This window comes from Tursiops truncatus, chromosome 17 (genome assembly GCF_011762595.2).
Source record: "Tursiops truncatus isolate mTurTru1 chromosome 17, mTurTru1.mat.Y, whole genome shotgun sequence".
In the NCBI taxonomy this organism is placed as follows: domain Eukaryota; kingdom Metazoa; phylum Chordata; class Mammalia; order Artiodactyla; family Delphinidae; genus Tursiops; species Tursiops truncatus.
This window is the reverse complement of record NC_047050.1, coordinates 49,173,011-49,194,750: the sequence shown is the minus strand read 5'-3', so window position 1 is coordinate 49,194,750 and position 21,740 is coordinate 49,173,011. Positions and strand designations below refer to the sequence as shown.

General features: G+C 35.1%; 1 long non-coding RNA gene across 1 annotated transcript in view; it reads left to right on the top strand.

Moving 5' to 3' along the window:
• LOC141276928 (uncharacterized) overlaps window positions 1–21,740 on the top strand; it is a 199,844-nt gene that overhangs the window by 83,737 nt on the left and 94,367 nt on the right. Inside the window, exon 2 of the long non-coding RNA XR_012327311.1 lies at window positions 5,741–5,924. This is a non-coding gene — a long non-coding RNA (uncharacterized lncRNA). The remainder of the gene's footprint in view (window positions 1–5,740; window positions 5,925–21,740) is intronic.

Genomic DNA, 21,740 nt, shown 5'->3' with positions numbered 1-21,740 from the left:
CCAGAAATGCTTGTCTCACCTTTGTTTGCTTACTCCCTGAGGATTTATGATGTAAGCGGCATTGATTTTGATTTTCTACATTGGCACTTCCAAGTAGACAGTAATTTTTTAATTGTTTATAATATGCTGAGCACTATTTTTATATATCAGTTTCCTTATATATATATATATATATATATATGGACCCATGCAACCTTCAAAACAACCCTATGACATTGATTCTATCCTTACCTTTAATCTATAGATGAGGAAGCTGAGTTTCAGAGAGGTTAATTAACTTGTCCCAGGTACCCAGTTGATAAGCATGGGACAAGAATTCAAATCCAGAAATCTGCTTCTAAATTTCATGCTCATAACCACTTCATTTTACTGGATTTGACAGAATACCAGGCTCAACTTGGAACTGGCATCCATGAATTAATCCTTACCATCAACTCAACTGAAATATAAGAAGGTTAAGTATTGTTAATCTCTTACACAGCTAAATTTGCTTCCTTTATACATGTCTATCTTCTCAAAAAGTATGTACACTTAAAGATGAAGGAATCTGAAACTGCTTAGAGGGTACATTGTCCTTTCACAAGATAAATATATACTAATGTTATTGGACAAAGGCAGGGGTCTATATTTTAAGGGTTGGAGAAAAGTTCACTATTTAAGCTCCAAAACCCACAGGAAATCTACAGCCCTTTATCCAACAGTGCAATCAGTTGTGTGGTCCAAGTATCCATCATTCCAAATATACCTCCCCAAAGAGCAAATGCAAATGATTGGTTCAATCAAAATCTCCAATCTGGAATATTCTTTAACATGCTGGTCATATAAAGATGCCTGGCTTGTTACTATATTTTGAGTATATTAAACTATGCTTCAATTCCTCAACTCTAAATAGATGCAATTACTAGAATAGTATTAGATATCACAGAGACATGAAAAGCGTTCTCATGGCCTGCTATCTATATGAAGTTGAATTGCATGCCGTCAGAATATGCCAAGTACTCTGTGTAACTGTTTGTTGCTATTGCATCTTTGCTAACAATTAGAGTCCTTTTGCTTTTGACATGAATTGTTGAAAAGCATTCTAAATTATTTGTTCATTCCTGTTGTCATAAATATAAACAAAAGATCTTAAGGTGACTCCACTAGTTTCTTAAGGATGGCATATAAGGCAGTAAACTTAAAATAAGAACTGAGTTCAATAGCTGTCTGTTCCTGTAACTTAATAGACATTGTTGAGCAAAATACTTAATCACTTATGTCCTGGTTTCCTAAACTGTAAAATGGGTGATGATTTCAGACTCATTTAAAATATTAGTTCAAAATTAAGATGGCACAATGTGTATAAATATACTTTATAACTTATAAAACTCTATGTAAATATATACTCATATTAATATGAAATATGTGTAACTAGGTAGTGTGAACATACCCCCAGGTAAGACCTGAAAGTTGAATTTTCCATCTCTAATATTAGTATCTTTTTTCGTTACTGCATTTGAGTTCTTATAATTGAACATATTTGAATTCTGAGGTTGTGCTACACATTACTCTATCTGAACTAACCTGCAGTTCGTTAGGCTGTGTGAGAAGCTGGTTGCTATCCATATTTACATACTGTTAAATAATAAAAATAGTTACACCCCTTAGTTTGAGCTGTTGGTGTGCATTCTTTGGATACTAGAATCCTGTATTATAAAGAGTTATACTAGTAACTTGGTTGTGTACCCAGGTGATGTTCCTTTGTTTAGATTACATCAAAATTCTTAGAATCACAGCAGTATTATATGAAATTACATGCGTTTTACTGGGACTATGTAGGGAATGTGATTTTTGTCACGATCATGTGATCCATGAGAAAATTAGTACTCTTAAAGTTGTCACAGTAAAATGAAGCTTAGTCACATGTCAGAGAGAGAGAGAGGAAAATTGTTAAAATATCTAACTGAAAAAATAAGAGCAAAGAATAAAACTTTATTGAAACATTACTCCCTTTATAACTTTCTAAATTTTGAAATAAGTGAAAAAGAAAATCTGGAAGAATAATGAACGGAACCCCTATACCCAGACTTACCAAATTTTAACATTGGTTAATGTTAAATCCTGACACTTGATTATTCTGTCTCTCTGTATCTACATGCACACACAGACTATTTATATTTTCTGAACCATTTGAAAGCATGCTGCATATATTAGACTATTTTAATCCTTAATGCTCAGTGTGAATTTCCTAAAAACAAGGACATTCTCTTAGATAAATTTTCTGAATTTGATTGTGGTGGTTAATCTTAATACGGTACTCTTACCTAACCTATAATCCACATTCCAACTTTGTGAATGGTATTATGTCCTTTATAATGTTTTTCCCTCCTTTCAATACATGTTCTGGTCTGGAATCACATATTGTACTTAGCTGCCATATCTCTAAGTCTCTTTTTATCTAAAACATATTCCTTAGCTTTTAGCTTTCATGACATTAATTTTTTAATACAGAGCAGTCATTTTATACAGATGTTATCCAGTTTGACTTTGTCTGATACTTCCTTGTGATTATAGTCTGTTTCCCCCTTGCGCCTAATCTTGCTCTTGTCTTGTGGGGAGACACTTTAAAAACAATGTAAACATCTTATTCCTCATCAGACAATCCACTACCCCTAAGATTTATCATCTGTTCATAATTATTAAGTTACTGCCTCAACCTAACTACTATGGCATTTGGTGGTTTTCAATCTCCACCACTCCCTAATTATGTATTTTTGTATGTACATAGGTATGTATATATCTTTTGGATTTTCAAACTTGAAAATATTTTTAACAGCAAAGTTCATCCAGTTTACACTTATTGATTGCACTGCTATATATTTGCTCTCAACTGTATCATAATTTTATATAGTAATTACTATATTACATTTTATTTGCCATTTTTCTTTCTCTATTGGACATGCCTTCTTTAATTTTATAAAATTTTCTCGGAATTTGCGAAGATTTGTATTTTTGTTTTAGTGCTTACCTTTGTATTTATAGTTTTATAAAGCCCCTAATATTTTTCTTTCTTACCTTCTTATGCAGTCTTTTTAAATTGCATCCTTTGATTCCCACCTATCATGTTTTCAACAACAGCAGCCTATTCCACTTTTCCCTTTCTCTTTCTTATTTTTAGTTGCAGTCTTCTTACTCTATAAATGTCACATAACACAAATGTTCTTCCTTCTATCTTCCCACTTGTGTTTTTGTCTTGGCTTTATAATTAGATATATTGTTTGCTCACCATTTATAAATGTTTTATGCTCACCATCGGGTTATGTTGCTAAAGTTTCCCTAGTTATTACTAGGTTGGATGACACTTATTTACTAGTAAATTCCTCAAGAGGGATATTTCTGAACAATATTCCCTGATTACTTACATGTTTAGAACTATTTTTCTATAGTTCTGATAATTGAAGGACAGTTTGAACACAACATTCTTGGTTCACAAATCTTGGTTTCCTTGATTTCTTAAAAATACTGGTCTACTGTAACCTTGTATTTTCATTTGCTTGAGAAGTCTGATATCAAGTTAATTTTTTAAAATCTTATAAGTTAATCATCTGCATAGAAGCCCTGATAATATTTTTAATAGATATACAGTGGAAACTTTTGATTTATAGAATTTGTGTTTTCTCTTATATCCAGAAAGTTTTATTGGATTAGGAGTTTAAATATTCTGTTCCATAGATTTTTTTCCCCTAGAGACTCCAGCGACGTGTATATTAAACCCTCTTTGCTTGACTTCCTTTCAGCCACTTTCTCTTTGACCCTTTTTATTTCTTCCTTTATTTCATTCTCAGTTTCTTGGAAGTTATCATGCCTTTCTTCAGTATTCTTAAATTTTTACTTGAATCTCTTCTCTCTTGTGCATCTTATAATTTATTATTTCCTTTGAAACGACATGAGTTTTCCTTCTATTCTGAAATTGATCAACTCTGGTTGCGCTTACTCCCTTTTTTCATTTTTAAGCTTTGCTTGACATATATTTGAGAAAAAATGGTAACATATTTAAAGTATATATCATGATTTGATATTCATATACATTGTGAAAGGATTTCTGTCATCTAGTCATACATAACCTCACATATTTACATTTTTTCTACTCTTCACCAAACTTTTATTGTACAATAGTGCTGTTAACTACAGGCACCATGTAATACATTAGATTCTCAGATCTTGTCATCTTACGGCTAAAAGCTTATACCCTTTTACCACCTCTCCCTATTTCCCCAACCACCCAAACTCTGGCAACTACTTTTCAACTCAGTTTCTATGAGTTTGATTTTTCTTTTTGGATTCCATGTATAAGTGATACCATGCAGTATGTGTCTTTCTCTGTCGGGCTTATCTCACTCAGCATAACACCCCTCCAGGTCCATAATGTTGTGGCAGATGGCAGGATTTCCTTTTGTCTCATGGCTGCACAATTTATTATTTGTATGTACCACATCTTCTTTACTCATTGATCTGTTGACAGATGCTTAGGTTTTTTTCAATCATGGCAATTGTGAATAATGCTGCAATAAATATGGCAGTGAAGATATCTCTTCAATATATTGTTTTCATTTCCTTTGGATATATTCCCAGAATGGATCATATGGTAGTTCTGCTTTTAATTTCATGAGGAAACTCTATACTGCTTTCCATAGTGGTTGAACCAATTTACATTCCTACCAACAATGCACAAGGGTTCCATTCACTCCACATCCTCACCAACATTTGTTATATCTAGTATTTTTGATGATAGCAATCCTAACAGGTGTGAGGTGACATCTCATTGTAGTTTTGATGGTAGTAATTTCCCTAGTAATTTCCCTAGTAATTAGTGATGTTGAGCATCTTTTCATGTACCTGTGCAATTTCCCTAGTAATTAGTGATGTTGAGCATCTTTTCATGTACCTGTGGGTCATTTGGATGTCTCCTTTGGGAAAACGTCTATTCAGTTCCTCTGCCAATTTTTTATTCATATTTTTTTCTATTTGTTTTTATTGACTTGTATGAGTTCTTTACATATTTTGGATATTAACACTTTTTCTGATATGGTTTGCAAATACTTTCAATTTGTAGGTTGTCTTTAGCTTTGATCTGCTTTCTCAAGATTGCTTTGGCTATTTGGGGTCTTTTGTGATTACACACAAATTTTAAGATTGTTCTATTTCTGTGCAAAATGCCATGAAATTTTGATAAGTATTACACTGAACCTGTAGATTGTTTTGGGTAGTATGGACATTTTCACAATATTATTATTATTTTGTTTTTGGTACGCAGGCCTCTCACTGCTGTGGCCTCTCCCATTGCGGAGCACAGGCTCCGGACGCGCAGGCCCAGTGGCCATGGCTCACGAGCCCAGCCGCTCCGCGGCACGTGGGATCTTCCCGGACCGGGGCACGAACCCACGTCCCCTGCATTGGCAGGCGGACTCCCAACCACTGCGCCACAAGGGAAGCCCCACAATATTATTTTTAATCCATGAGCATGGAATATCTTCCCATTTGTTTATGTCACCTTCCATTTCTTTTATCAATGTCTCATGATTTTCAGTGTACAGGACTTTTACCTTCTTGGTTAAATTCATTCCTAGGTATTTTAATCTTTTTAATGTAATTACAAATGGAAATGTTTCCTTAATTTCTCTTAGAAATTGTTAAAGTATGAAAATACAACTAATTTTGGTACATTGATTTTTTTTTTTTTTTTTTTTTTTTATTTACGCAGGCCTCTCACTGTTGCGGCCTCTCCCGTTGCAGAGCACAGGCTCCAGACGCGCAGGCTCAGCAGCCATGGCTCACGGGCCCAGCCGCTCCGCGGCATGTGGGATCTTCCCGGACCAGGGCACGAACCCGCGTCCCCTGCATCGGCAGGTGGACTCCCAACCACTGCGCCACCAGGGAAGCCCCAGGTACATTGATTTTTGTATCTTGCAAATCTACCAAATTGATTTATCTAACAATTTTTTGGTGGAATCTTTATGGTTTTCTATATATTATATCATTTCATCTGTAAATGGATGGTTTTAGTTCTTTTTTACTGGTATGGATATCTTTTCTTTCTTGTTTAATTGCAGTGGCTAGGACTTCTAGGACTATGTTGAATAAAAGTTTAGAGTGGGTACCCTTGCCTTGTTCTTGATCTTAGAGAAAAAGCTTTCAGCTTTTCACCATTGAGCATGACGTTAGCTGTAGGTTTGTCCTATATTGCCTTTATTATGTTGAGGAAGTTTTCCTCTCTACCCAGTTTTTTTGTTGAGAGTTTTTATTATGGATGGTGGTTGAATTTTGTCAAATGCTTTTTCTGTTGAGATGATCACATGATTTTTATCTTTCATTATGTTAATGTGATGCATCACATTGATTGATTTGTGACTGTTGAATCATCCTTGCACCCCTGGAAAAAATCCCACTTGATCATGGTGTATAACCCTTTCAGTGTATTGTTGAATTTGTTTGATATTTTGTTGAATAATTCTGCATCTGTGTTTATCAGAGGTATTGACCTGTAATTTTTTTTTTCTTTTCTGTAGTGTCCTTGTCTGGTTTTAGTAACAGGGTAATGCTGGCCTCATAAATTGAGTTTGGAATTTTTCTTTCTCTTCACTTTTTTGAAGAGCTTGAGAGGTAGTGTTATTAATCATTTTTTAAATGTTTGGTAGAATTCACCTGTGAAGCCATCTGGTCCTCGATTTTTGTTTGAGATATTTTTGATTACTGATTCAATTTCCTTGCTAGTAATTGGTCTATTCAGATGTTCTATTTCTTCCTGAATCAGTCCTGGGAGGTTGTGTGTTTCTAAGAATTTTATTCATTTCTTCTACTTTGTCTAATTGTGGCATGCAATTGTTCATACCAGGCTTTTATGATACTTTGTTTGGTATCAGTTGTAATGTCTCCTCTTTCATTCAAATTTTACTCAGTCCTCTCTTTATTCTTTCTTTCTCAGTAAGTCTAGCTAAAGGTTTTTCTGTTTTATTTATATTTTCAAAAAACAGCTTTTCATTTCATTTCTCTTTTCTATTGTATTTTTAGTCTTTATTTCCTTCTTTCACTCTGATCTTTATCTTCATTCTTCTAACTTTGGGCTTAGTTCCTTCTTTTCTAGTTCCTTAAAGTGTAAAGATGGGTTGTTTATTTGTGATATTTCTTCTTTTCCTAATGGAGACATTTATTGCTATAATCTTCCCTCCCAGAATTCTTTAGTTGCATCCCATAAGTTTTATGTTCATTTTACTCAAGATAGTTTTTTATCTCTTTTGATTTCTTCTTTGACAAATTGGTTGTTCAGTAGCATGTTGTTTAATCTCCACATGTTTGTGCATTTTTCAATGTTCAGAAAAGATGCTTGATTATGACTTCAATCTTAAGATTTGTTTTGTGGCCTAACATATGATCTATTTAGAGAACTTTCCATGTGCACTTGAGAAGAATATATATTCTGCTGTGGTTGGATAGAATGTTCTGTAAATTTTTCAGTCCATGTGCCCTAATATGTTAAGTCCAATATTTCTAACTGATTTTCTAACTGATTTTCTAATGATTTTCTAACTGATTTTCTAATGGATCAGATATTGATCCATTGTTGAAAGGAGGATATTGAGGTCCCCTACTATTCTTGTATTGCTGTCATTTTCTCCCTTCAGTTCTGTTAATATTTGCTTTTTATATTTAAGTGCACCTATGCTGGTGCATAAATATTTACAGTTGTTATATCCTCTTGTTGGATTGACCCCTTTCATTATGTAATGATTTTCTCTGTCTCTTATGACAAACTTTGGCTTAAAGTCTATTTTGTCTGATAAGTATAGCTACCCCAGATTTCTTTTGCTTTCCATTTGCATGGAATTATCTTTGTCTATCCCTTCATTTGCAGTCTATGTGTGTCCTTAAAGCTGAAGTGAGTCTTGATAGGCATCATATAGTTTCGTCTTATTTATTTTAATCCATTCAGCCACTCTTTTAATTGGAGAATTTAGTCCATTTACATTTAAAGTAATTATTGATAGTATTGACTTGCTATTGCCATTCTGTTCATTGTTTTCTGGCTCTTTTGTAATTCCTCTGTGCCTTTATTATGCTCTTTACTCTTTAATGATATTCTGTAGTAGTATACTTATATTCCTTTCTCTTTATTATTTTTGTATCTACTCTAGGGTTTATTGTATGTGGTTACTACAAGGCTATGTAAAACATCTTATATTTATAATAGTCTATTATAGATTATATAACAACTTAAGATCGAAGGCATGCTAATGCTCTACATTTTTACTCTCCCCCTCCTTCAATTTATGCTTTAATGTCATAATTTACATCTTTTAGCATGTATATCCATTAAAAAATTATTGTAGGTATTGTTATTTTAACCTTCATACTAGAATTATAAGTGATATCCCTACCACCATGACAAAACATTGAATTTCAGTATATATTTACCTTTATCTGTGAGATTTATAATTTCAAATTTTTTTTTGTTACTAATTGGCATCCTTTTATTTCAGTTTGAAGGGGCACCTTAAAATTTCTTGTAAGGTTGGTCTAATGGTAGTGAACTTCTTCAGCTTTTGCTTTTCTGGAAAACTCTTCCTCTCCTTCAATTCTGAAGGACAAACTTTACTGGCTATTGTATTTTTGGTTGGCAGCTTTTTTTTTTTTTTCTTTCACTTTAGCTCTTGGAATATATCATGCCACTCCCTTCTGGCCTGGAAAGTTTCTATTGAAAAATCTGTTGATAGTTTTATGGTGGTTCCCTTGTATGTAACAGGTTGCTTTTCCCTTGCTGCATTTAAGACTCTCTCCTTGTCTCTAACTTTTTACAGTTTAATTATAAGGTTTCTTGATGTCAGTCCCTTTAATTTCATCTTACTTGGAACTCTCTGGACTTCCAGGATTTAGATATCTGCTGTTCCTCAGGTTAGGATAGTTTTCAGCCATTATTTCTTTGAATAAGATTTTCCTCCCTTTTTCTCTCTCTTCTCCTTCTGGGACCCTATAATGTAGATACTCGTTCATTTTGTGTTGTTCCATAAATCCTTTAAGCTCTCTTCACTCTTCTTTATTCTTTTTCTTTTTTTTCCTCTGATTAGATGAATTCTCTTGCCTTGTCTTTGAGTTTGCTGATTCTTTCTTTCTTCTACTCAATCTAGTCAACTCTTGAAGCACTGTATTGAATTTTTTTAGTTCTGTTACTATATTCTTCAACTCTGTGATTTCCATTTGGTACTTTAGGTACTTTTAAAAATATTTTCTCTTTGTTGAAATTCTCACTTTCTTCCTCCATTGTTCTTTCTGAGAAGGAAGGAAAGAGACAAGAAAAGGCAGAAACACAAAAGGTGAGAAGGGAACAATGAAGAAAAAAATACCAATATTGAGAGTGACCTAGGGATATGTATATAAACAGTAGAAATACAATTTTTTAACATGTTTACTGGAGTATAATCACTTTAGAGTGTTGTGTTAGTTTCTGCTGTATAACAAAGTGAATCAGTTATGTGCATACGTATATCCCCATATCCCCTCCCTCTTGCGTCTTTTCTCTTTCTGACGTACTTCACTCTGTATGACAGACTCTAGATCCATCCACCTCATTACAAATAACTCAATTTTGTTTCTTTTTATGGCTGAGTAATATTCCATTGTATATATGTGCCACATCTTCTTTATCTATTCATATGTCGATGGACACAGGTTGCTTCCCTGTCCTGGCTATTGTAAATAGTGCTGCAATGAACATTGTGGTACATGAAACTTTTTGAATTATGGTTTTGTCAGGGTATATGCCCAGTAGTGGGACTGCCACGTCATATGGTACTTCTATTTTTAATTTTTTAAGGAACTTCCATACTGTTCTCCATAGTGGCTGTACAAATTTACATTCCCACCTACAGTGCAAGAGGGTTCCCTTTTCTCCACACCCTCGCCAGCATTTATTGTTTGTAGATTTTTTGATGATGGCCATTCTGTCTGGTGTGAAGTGATACCTCATTGTAGTTTTGATTTGCATTTCTCTAATGATTAGTGATGTTGAGCATCCTTTCATGTGTTGTTTAGCAATCTGTGTATCTTCTTTGGAGAAATGTCTATTTAGATCTTCTGCCCACTTTTGGATTGGGTTGTTTGTTTTTCTGATATTGAGCTGCTGAGCTGCTTGTATATTTTGGAGATTAATCCTTTGTCAGTTGCTTTGTTTGCAAATATTTTCTCCATTCTGAGGGTTGTCTTTTCATCTTCTTTATGGTTTCCTTTGCTGTGCAAAAGCTTTTAAGTTTCACTAGGTCCCATTTGTTTTTTTTGTTTTTATTTCCATTTCTCTAGGAGGTGGGTCAAAAAGGGTCTTGCTGTGATTTATGCCATAGAGTGTTCTGCCTAGGTTTTCCTCTAAGAGTTTTATAGTGTATGGCCTTACATTTAGGTCTTTAATCCATTTTGAGTTTATTTTTGTGTATGGTGTTAGGAAGTGTTCTAATTTCGTTCTTTTACATATAGCTTTCCAGTTATCCCAGCACCACTTATTGAAGAAGGTGTCTTTTCTCCATTGTCTACTCTGGCCTCCTTTATCAAAGATAAGGTGACCATATGTGCATGGTTTTATCTCTCAGCTTTCTATCCTGTTCCATTGATTTATATTTCTGTTTTTGTGCCAGTCCCATATTGTCTTGATTACTGTAGCTTTGTAGTATAGTCTGAAGTCAGGGAGCCTGATTCCTCAGCTCTGTTTTTCTTTCTCAAGATTGTTTTGGCTATTCAGGGTCTTTTGTTTTTCCCTACAAATTGTGAATTTTTTTGTTCTAGTTCTGTGAAAATTGCCATTGGTAGTTGATAGGGATTGCATTGAATCTGTAGACTGCTTTGGGTAGTATAGTCATTTTCACAATATTGATTCTTCCAATCCAAGAACACAGTATATCTCTCCATCTGTTTGTATTATCTTTAATTTCTCTCATCAGTGTCTTATAGTTTTCTGCATATAGGTCTTTTGTCTCCTTAGGTTGGTTTATTCCTAGGTATTTTATTCTTTTTGTTGCAATGGTAAATGAGAGTGTTTCCTTAATTTCTCTTTCAGATTTTTCATCATTAGTGTATAGGAATGCCAGAGATTTCTGTGCATTAATTTCATGTCCTGCTACTCTACAAAATTCATTGATTAGCTCTAGTAGTTTTCTGGTAGCATCTTTGGGATTCTCTTTGTATAGTATCACGTCATCTGAAAACAGTGACAGCTTTACTTCTTCTTTCCGATTTGGATTCCTTTTATTTCTTTTTCTTCGATGATTGCTGTGGCTCTAACTTGCAAAACTATGTTGAATAATAGTGGTGAGAGTGGGCAGCCTTGTCTTGTTCCTGATCTTAGTGGAAATGCTTTCAATTTTTCACCATTGAGAATGATATTGGCTGTGGGTTTGTCATAGATGGCCTTTATTATGTTGAGGTAGGTTCCCTCTATGCCTACTTTCTGGAGGGTTTTTATCATAAATGGGTGTTGAATTTTGTTGAAAGATTTTTCTGCATCTATTAAGATTATCATATGTTTTTTCTCCTTCAATTTCTTAATATGGTGTATCACATTGATTGATTTGCATATATTGAAGAATCCTTGCATTCTTGGAATAAATCCCACTTGATCATGGTGTATGATCCTTTTAATGTGCTGTTGGATTCTGTTTGCTAGTATTTTGTTGAGGATTTTTGCATCTATGTTCATCAGTGATATTGGCCTTTAGTATTCTTTTTTTGTGACATCTTTCTCTGGTGTTGGTATCAGGATGATGGTGGCCTTGAAGAACGAATTTGGGGGTGTTCCTCCTTCTGCTGTATTTTGGAAGAGTTTGAGAAGGATAGGTGTAAACTCTTCTCTAAATGTTTGATAATTCGCCTGTGAAGCCATCTGGTCCTGGGCTGTTGTTTTTTGGAAGATTTTTGATCACAGTTTCAGTTTCAGTGCTTGTGATTGGTTTGTTTATATTTTCTATTTCTTCCTGGTTCAGTCTCAGATGGTTGTGCTTTTCTAAGAATTTGTCCATTTTTTCCAGGTTGTCCATTTTTTTGGCATAGAGTTGCTTATAGTAATCTCTCTTTGTATCTCTGCAGTGTCAGTTGTTACTTCTCCTTTTTCATTTCTAATTCTGTTGATTTGAGTCTTCTTGCTTCTTTTCTTGATGAGTCTGGCTAATGGTTTATCAATTTTGTTTATCTTCTCAAAGAACCAGCTTTTAGTTTAATTGATCTTTGCTATTGTTTCCTTCATTTCTTTTTCATTTATTTCTGATCTGATCTTTATGATTTCTTTCCTTCTGGTAACTTTGGGGTTTTTTTGTTGTTGTTCTTCTTCTTTCTCTAATTGCTTGAGGAGTAAGGTTAAGTTGTTTGAGATTTTTCTTGTTTCTTGATGTAGGATTGTATTGCTGTATACTTCCCTCTTAGAACTGTTTTGCTGTATCCCATAGGTTTTGGGTCGTGTGTTTTCATTGTCATTTGTTTCTAGGTATTTTTTGATTTCCTCTTTGATTTCTTCAGTGATTGCTTGTTTATTTATTAGCATATTGTTTAGTCTCCATGTGTTTGTATTTTTTACATTTTTATTTCTGTAATTGATATCTAGTCTCATAGCATTGTGGGTGGAAAAGATAGTTGATACAATTTCAATTTTCTTAAATTTACCAAGGCTTGATTTGTGACCCAAGATATGGTCTATCCTGGAGAATGTTCCATGAGCACTTGAGAAGAAAGTGTATTCTGTTGTTTTTGGATGGAATATTCTATAAATATCAATTAAGTCCATCTTGTTTAATGTATCACTTAAAGCTTGTGTTTCCTTATTTATTTTCATTTTGGATGATCTGTCCATTGGTGAAAGTGGGGTGTTAAAGTCCCCTGCTATAATTGTGTTACTGTTGATTTCCCCTTTAATGGCTGTTAGCATTTGCCTTAAGTACTGAGGTGCCTCTATGTTGGGTGCATAAATATTGACAGTTGTTATATCTTCTTCTTGGATTGATCCCCTGATTATTATGTAGTGTCCTTCTTGTCTGTTGTAATAGCCTTTATTTTGGAGTCTATTTTGATTGATATAAGTATTGCTACTCCAGCTTTCTTTTGATTTCCATTTGCTTGGAATATCTTTTTCCATCCTCTCACTTTCAGTCTGTATGTTCCCTAGGTCTGACGTGGGTCTCTTGTAGACAGCATATATTCAGGTCTTTTTTTGGTTTCTAGTCAGCCAGTCTATGTCTTTTGGCTGGAGCATTTAATCCATTTACATTCAAGGTAGTTATCAATATGTGTGTTCCTATTACCATTTTCTTAATCGTTTTGGGTTTGTTATTGTAGGTCTTTTCCTTCTCTTGTGTTTTCTGTCTAGAGAAGTTCCTAAAGGATTATTGTAAAGCTGGTTTGGTGGTGCTGAATTCTCTCAACTTTTGCTTGTCTGTAAAGGTTTTAATTTCTCCGTTGAATCTGAATGAGATCCTTGCTGGGTAGAATAATCTTGGTTGTAGGTTTTTCCCTTTCATCACTTTAAATATGTCCTGCCACTCCCTTCTGGCTTGCAGGGTTTCTGCTGAAAGATCAGCTGTTAACCTTATGTATATTATTTGTTGCTTTTCCCTTGCTGCTTTTAATATTTTTTCCGTGTATTTAATTTTTGATAGTTTGATTAATATGTGTCTCAGCATGTTTCTCTTTGGGTTTATCCTGTATGGTACTCTCTGTGCTTCCTGGACTTGACTATTTCCTTTCCCATGTTAGGGAATTTTTGACTATAATCTCTTTAAATATTTTCTCAGACCCTTTCTTTTTCTCTTTTTCTTCTGGGACCCCTATAATTCGAATGTTGGTGCATTTAATGTTGTCCCAGAGGCCTCTGAGACTGTCTTCAATTCTTTTCATTCTTTTTTCTTTTTTCTCTTCCCTGGCAGTTATTTCCACTATTTTATCCTCCAGCTCACTTATCGATTCTTCTGTCTCAGTTATTCTGTTATTGATTCCTTCTAGAGTATTCTTAATTTCAGTAATTGTGTTGTTCATCACTGTTTGTTTGCTCTTTCGTTCTTCTAGATCCTTGTTAAATGCTTCTTCTATTTTCTCCAGTCTGTTTCCAAGATTTTGGGTCATCTTTACTATCATTACTCTGAATTATTTTTCAGGTAGGTTGCCTATTTCGTCTTCATTTATTTGGTCTTGTAGGTTTTTACCTTGCTCCTTTGTCTGTAACAAATCTTTTTTTCATTTCATTTTTTTGCTTTTTGATGGGTGGTGCTGTATTCCTGTCTTACTGGTTGTTTGGCCTGAGATGTCAAGCACTGGAGTTTGCATACAGTTGGATAGAGCTGCGTCTTGGTGCTGAGATGTGGACCTCTGGGAAGATTTACTCCAATTGATACTCCCTGGTGTCTGAGGTTCTCTGTTAGTCCAGCTGTTTGGACTCAGAGCTCCCACCACAGTAGCTTGGACCCAACCTCTGGCCTGGGAACCAAGATCCCACAAGCTTCATGGCACAGTTATTAAAAAAAAAAAAAAAAAAAAGGAAAGAAAGAAAAATAACCGAGCAGTACAATATCAAAGAATAAAATTAGAAAGATAAAAAATATATTAGAAAAAATAAAATTATAATGAAATAGCAGCAACAAGGTAAAATAAAACCACAACAGAAAAAAAGAAGGGGGGGGGTGGGGTGGGGGAGTAGGCCAAAAGTAGTGATCACTAACATAGTATAAAACTAAAATAAAATTAGAAAAGTAAAAGACTTATTAGGAAAAATAAAAATATAAAAGAATCAACAACAATGAATCAACAAGTTAATACAGAACGCCAATATAAAAGAGGAAAAAAGAAAAGAAAAAAAAGCCTTGGCTACGGGGGCGGAGTTTCGGCAGGGGTGGAACTTAGGCAGGGGCAGGGTTTTGGGTATGGTGGGACCTAGGCAGGTGGGGGCAGTGACGTTTGAGCATGGGGCGTGACCTCTTCTTAGGACCTGTGCAGAAGAGGGGGAGGCAGCATGTGGAAAGGAGGGCCTCTGGAGTGTGGAGTTCCCGAGTTGGAGGTAGGGCCCTGGGTGAGGGTGTGTGGGTGGTGTTTAGGCCCATCTCGTTGGAGGGGGTCTTGGAGTGTAGAGGTGGCGCCCTGGGTGTGGGTGTAGGGGCGGGGCTTGGGCTGTGAGCTTTAGGAGGGAGGCTCTGAAGGCAGAGGACCCAACAGGCTTCCTGGTGCGTAAGTGGACAGGGAAAGCACTGGCCTCGTTCCCTTCCATCCCTTCACGCCCCTCCCCCATAGTCTCCCCCATCACCGCTGGACTCCTAACTGTGAGTGGTCCCTCTGGGTATAGGAACTCCTTCCCTCCCCCAGTCACCCCTCAGGGTGCTGGTCCCATTGGTCTGGCCTTTACTTTTGCTCCCCCTTCCCTCCCTCCCACTCTTAGGACCCATGTGGCTGGAAGGGACCCTGGTGGGCAGATGATCAGGCCCGAGATCTCAGCAGGTTCCTGGGGGTCCAAGTGAGCAGGGGAAACCTGGCCACACTCCTTTTTGATTCTCTGCCCTCCCAATGATTCTCCAATTTCCTGCTTCAGGCGTGGGATCCCTTCCCCTCCCCCAGCCACCCCTCAGGGGAGCCAGTCCTGTCCCGCCTCCACTTCTCTTCCTCCTTCACTCTCCCCACCCACCCCCCACGTCCTACTTGGTCACTGGGGGTTCCTCCCGTCCCTTTAGATGTCCGTGGTCCCCCACCGGTGCCTGGTAGGTGCCCTACTTGTCTAGAAATATGTCCTTTTTAAAAGCACAAAAGGCAGCTGAACTTGAGAAAAATTACACCAAATTCTCTCCTTAACCTTTTTGTTCTTGGTAAAATGTTTTTCGCTTTATAGCATTCTGTTTATTTTTCTCACTATTCCATATTTATTTTGGTCTTTTTACAAGGTGCACATATTTTTAAAGGGCCTTAACATAGGCTTATAAAAGGTTAGAGTTAAAAAGTACTTAGAGATAAGCTTGTCTTCTCTTCTTTTATGAACTATGTAGTACTACTATGTGTAAATCTCTGTTCTAGGCCAAAAGATTAAGAAAATGTGTAAGATATAGCCCTAGCCCTAAATGAGCTATGATATGTACCCCATTGCTTAAGTAAAGTATTTTACACCAGGGACTATCGTCTTATCCATGCAGTGCCTAAGCTCTGAATCTATATTATGTTAATTTGGATTCCCTGTTGTAAATAAATAGCCTGATGCATTATCCCCATTACTTCTGTGAAACTGCTTAAGGTTACTAGACACCAACTTTTGCAAAAGCCAGCGTTCTTAGCAGCATTTGACTGTGTTTGCTGCTTCTGTCTTCACGAAATGCTGTTTATGCTAGGATTCCATGACCACACACTTGCCTCCTTTGCTCTTCCCTGAGTACTCTTCCCATCACTTTTTAAGATTCTTTTCCTCTGCAAGACCTTTAATTGTTGAAGTACCCTACAACTCTGTCCTCAGTAGCCCCTCTTCTTTATAGGAACAGTCTCCTTACAAAATGTCCCTGGTCCCATGATCCCATACCTATATCATCTGTATGCCAATGTCTCTTAAGTTTTATATCTCCAAACTGAACCAAATAGGCAATTAAACATATAAACTTGACATTCAAGAGGAGACGGCAATTTTAGGTCTAAGAGTAGAGCCATTGAATACAGTCTTGTTGTACATTGCACAACACTAGGGGGGATATCATTCAAATAGATTATATTATGAATGTCTTATATAACTCATTTAAATTATCTAATCAACTATTTTGTATATAGTAGTGTGTATATGTTAATCCCAAACTCCCAATTTGTCCCTCCCCCCAGCAACATTTCCCCTTTGGTAACCATAAATTTGTTTTCAAAGTCTGTGAGTCTGTTTCTGTTTTATAAATAAGTTCATTGGTATCTTGTTCTTAGATTCCACATGTAAGTGATATATGGTATTTGTCTTTCTCTTACTTCACTTAGTATGAGAATCTCTAGGTCCGTTCATGTTGCTACAAATGGCATTATTTCATTCTTTTCTATGGCTGAGGAATATTCCATTGTATATATGTACCACATCTTCTTTATCCATTCCTCTGTCGATGGACACATAGGTTGCTTCCATGCTTGGCTATTGTAAATAGTGCTTCAGTGAACATTGGGGTGCATGCATCTTTTCGAATTATGGTTTTCTCCAGATAATATATACACACTACTATATATAGGATAGATAATTAACAAGGACCTACTGTATAGCACAGGAAACGCTACTCAGTATTCTGTAATAATCTATATGGAAAAAGAATGGATATATGTATATGCATAACTGAATCACTTTGCTGTACACCTGAAACTAACACGACATTGTAAATCAACTATACTCCAATATAAAATAAAAAATTTGTTTTTACATGTTTTTATTTTTCATTTATCTCATTAATACAAACTCTGAAAAAAGCAGGTTTAATTAAAATAAATTCTAAGGTTTCTCCTTATACTAAGCTTTTGGTAGCTTTCTGTTATACATTTATGGTAACATTTATGGTCTTTCTGTTACACATTTATGGTCTCCTGTTCATTTTAAGCAAAACTGAAGTTAGTTTCTTTAATACTCAAGCTATAAATGAGTCATATGTTTTAGAACTTGCTTATGTAACCTATTGTAAAAGTTTTAAAAATGCTTATGGAATTATTTCCTAATAAAGATAGTAAGGAAAATTTGGAAAACCATTCCTCAGTCACTCCTAAAAATCAAACATATACTGGGATCATGTTAATACATTTAAAACTACATTTTGCTAACTGGAAGTGTAAGGAGTCAGTGAGCAACTTGAAGGCCTATGGCGGATATGAAAAAGATGCTCCCACTAAAGAGTAACTGTCATGAAACTAAAATGGTCTCAGATTCCCTGAAGCTGGTCTTGTAGGCAGCACATAGTTAATTGCACCTTATTTTTTTATCCATCCGGTGGCTGGATGGAAGCACGCCGTGCCTTTTGATGGTGATTTCAATTCATTTACACTTAGAGTAATTATTGATATGTAAGGGTTTATTAATGTCATCTTACTAGGCACTTTCTGGCTGCTTTATAGTTCCATTATTCCTTTTTTTCTCTTTCTGCCTATCTTTGTGAACTGGTGACTTTTTGTGGTGGTATGCTCTGATTTCCTTCTTTCTATCATTTGTGAATCTACTATAGGTTTAGCTTTGTGGTTACCATGAGGCTTACATAAAACATCTTTTAGGTAAAACAGTCCATTATAAGCTGATAGCTATTTAACAGAACTATATATAAAAGCTCTACCCTTTTATTCCTCCCCTTCAATGTTTTTGATGTCACAGTTTACCTCTTTTATATATTTGTTAACAACCTATAGTAGCTATAGTTATTTTTAATATTCCTTTTCTTTAACCTTTATACTAAAATTAAGTCATTAACACACCATCATATTACAGAATTAGAGTTTTCTAATCTGACTGTATATTCACCCTTACCAGTGTTTTGTATATTTTCATATGCTTTCTTGTTACTAATTAGCATCTTTCATTTCAGCTTGAACTCCTTTCAGCATTTCTTCTAAGGAAGTCTATTGGTGATGAATTCCCTCAGCTTCTGTTTGTCTGAAAAAGTATTTATTTTTCCTTCACTTCTGAATCATAACTTTGCTAGATAGTTATCTTGCTGGCAACTTTTTTCTTTCAACACTTTGAATATATCATTCCACTCTCTCCTGGTCTATAAAGTTTCTGCTATGTAACTTGCTAATAGCCTAATTGGGGTTCCTTTGTAGGTTACAATCTTTTTTTTTTCTCTTGCTACTTTTCAGAGTCTCTCTTTTTCTTTGATTTTTGACAGGTTAATATATCTTGGAGAAGTTTGTTTTGAATTGAGAAAATGGGGTGAACTGTTAGCTTTGTAAACTTGGATGTCCAAGTCTTTCCCCAGGTTTGAGATGTTCTCAGTTATTATATCTTTAAAATTTCTATCCCCTTCTCCCTCTTTTCTCCTTCCGGATCTCCAATAATTGTGATATTTGATTTTTTAAATGGTGTCTCATAGATCATGTAGGCTTTCTTTACATTCTTTTTTCTTTGTTCTCCTCTGAGTTATTTAACTCACTAATTCTATCTTCTGCTTGGTCTGTTCTGCTGGAGATGCTCTCTATTGAAAGTTTTTTTCCCCATTTCATCCATTGAATTCTTCTGCTCCAGAGTTTCTGTTTGGTTTTTATATGATTTCTACCTTTTTTGTTAAATTTTTCATTTTACCCATATATCCTTTGCCTGATTTTGTTGAATTGTCTTTGTTGTTTTATACCTCATTGAGTTTCCTCAAAACAGCTATTTTGAAATCTTTATTAGGTAAATTGCAGAATTCTGTGTCTTTGGGTTCAGTTACTAGAAGATTATTGTGATCTTTTGATTATGTCATGTTTCCTTCATTCTTGATGTTTCTTTGAGTTTTCCATTGCTGTTTTTTGTATTTGAAGTAGCAAATACATCCTCTAATTTCTACTAATTGCCATCAGGGAGGAGATACTTTTCATTGATCTTGCTTATATCTGGAGCTTTCTCCAACCTTGTATGGGTACACCTGCTCCATGCTTCTTGCTGCCTCTTCTGGCAGAATTCTTTTTTTAAAAAATAAGGGCTTTTAAAATCTACTGACTTAACAACTTCCAAATATGCAATACAATATTAACTATAGTCACCATGCTGTACATTATATTCCATGACATTTATTTTTATAGCTGAAAGTTTGGTGTTTTGTTTTTCAGATTCCACACATAAGTGATACCATACAGTGTATGTCTTTCTCTGTCTGACTTATTTCACTTAGCATAATGACTGCAAGGTCCATCCATGTTGTCCCAAATGGCAGGATTTCCAGGATTTCCTTCTTTCTCATGGCTGAATAATATTCCTCTTTGTGTGTGGATGTATGTATTTATGTGTGTGTATATATGTATATATTATATATATGTGTATATATTATATGTACGTGTATATATTATATGTATATGTGTGTGTATATATGTATGTATATGTGTGTGTGTGTGTATATATATATATATATATATATATCACATCTTCTTCATTCATCTGCTGATGGACAGTTAGGTTGTTTCCATCTTGGCTATTGTAAATAATGCTGCAGTAAACATGGGAGTGCATATGTCTTTTGAATTAGTGTTTTCATTTTCTTCAAATAAATACCCAGATTTAGAATTACTAGATCATATGGTAGTTTTACTTTTAATTTTTTGAGGAACCTCCATATTTTCCATATTGGCTACATCAATTTACATTCCCAACAACAGTGCACAAGGGTTCCCTTTCTCCATGTCCTTGCCAGCACCTGTTATCTCTTGTCTTTTTGATGATAGCTGTTCTGACAGGTGTGAAGTGATATTTCATTGTGGTTTTGATTTGCATTTCCCCAATTATTGATGTTGAGTATCTTTTCAAGTGCCAATTGGTCATGTGTATATCTTTGGGAAAATGTTTATTCTGACTCTCTGCCCATTTTTTAATAGGATACTTCTTTTTTGCTACTGAGTTGCATGAGTTCTTTATATATTTTTGATATTAACCCTTTGTTGGATATATCATTTGCAAATATCTTGTCCCATTCAGTAGATGGCCTTTTCATTTTGTTGATGATTTCCTTTGCTGTGCAGAAGCTTTTTAGTTTGATGAGGTTACACTTACTTGTTTTTGCTTTTGTTGCCTTTGCTTTTGGAGTCAGATCCACAAAATCGTTGCCAAGACCAATGCCCAGGAGCTTACTGCCTATGTTTTCTTCTAGGAGTTTTATGGTTTCAGGTCTTACATTTAAGTCTTTAACCCATTTTGAATTAAATTTTATGTATGATGTAAGATAGTGGTCCACTTTCCTGTGCATGTGGCTGTTCGGTTTTCCCAACACCATTTTTTGAAGAGTCTTTTCTTTCCTCCCATTATATACTCTTATTTACTTTTTCATAAATTAATTGACTCTTTATATATGGGTTTATTTCTGGGCTTTCTATTCTATTCCATTGATCTATGGCTCTATTTTTATGCCAATACCTTGCTGTTTTGGTAACTATAGCTTTGTAATATAATTTGAAATCAGAAAGCGTGATGCCTCCAGCTTTGTTATTTGTTCTCAATATTGGTTTGACTATTCGGAGTCTTTTATGGTTTCATGAAAATTTTAGAATTACGTGCTCTATTTCTGTTTAAAATGTATCAGAATTTTGATAGGGATTGCATTGAAGCTGTAGACTGGTTTGGGTAGTATGGATATTTTAACAATATTCTTCCAATCCATGAGCACAAAATCTTTCCATTTATTTGTGTCTTCAATTTCTTTCATCAGTGTTTTAGAATTTTTGGTGTATGTGTCTGTCACCTCCTTGGTCAAATTTATTCCTAGATATTTTATTGTTTTAGATGCAATTGCAAATGGAATTGTTTTCTTAATTTCCATGTCTGATAGTTTGCTGGTTAGTGCATAGAAATGCAACTGATTTTTGTGTATTGATTTTTGTATCCTGCAACTTTAATGAATTTACTAGTTCTAACTTTTTTTGGTAGAGTCTTTTAGGATTTTCTGTATATAGTATCATGTTATCTGAAAATAGTGACAGTTTTACTTCTTTTCTAATTTGGATGCCTTTTATTTCTTTTTATTGCCTAATTGCTCTGGCTAAGACTTCCAGTAATATTTTGAATAAAAGTGTTGAGAGTGGGCAAGCTT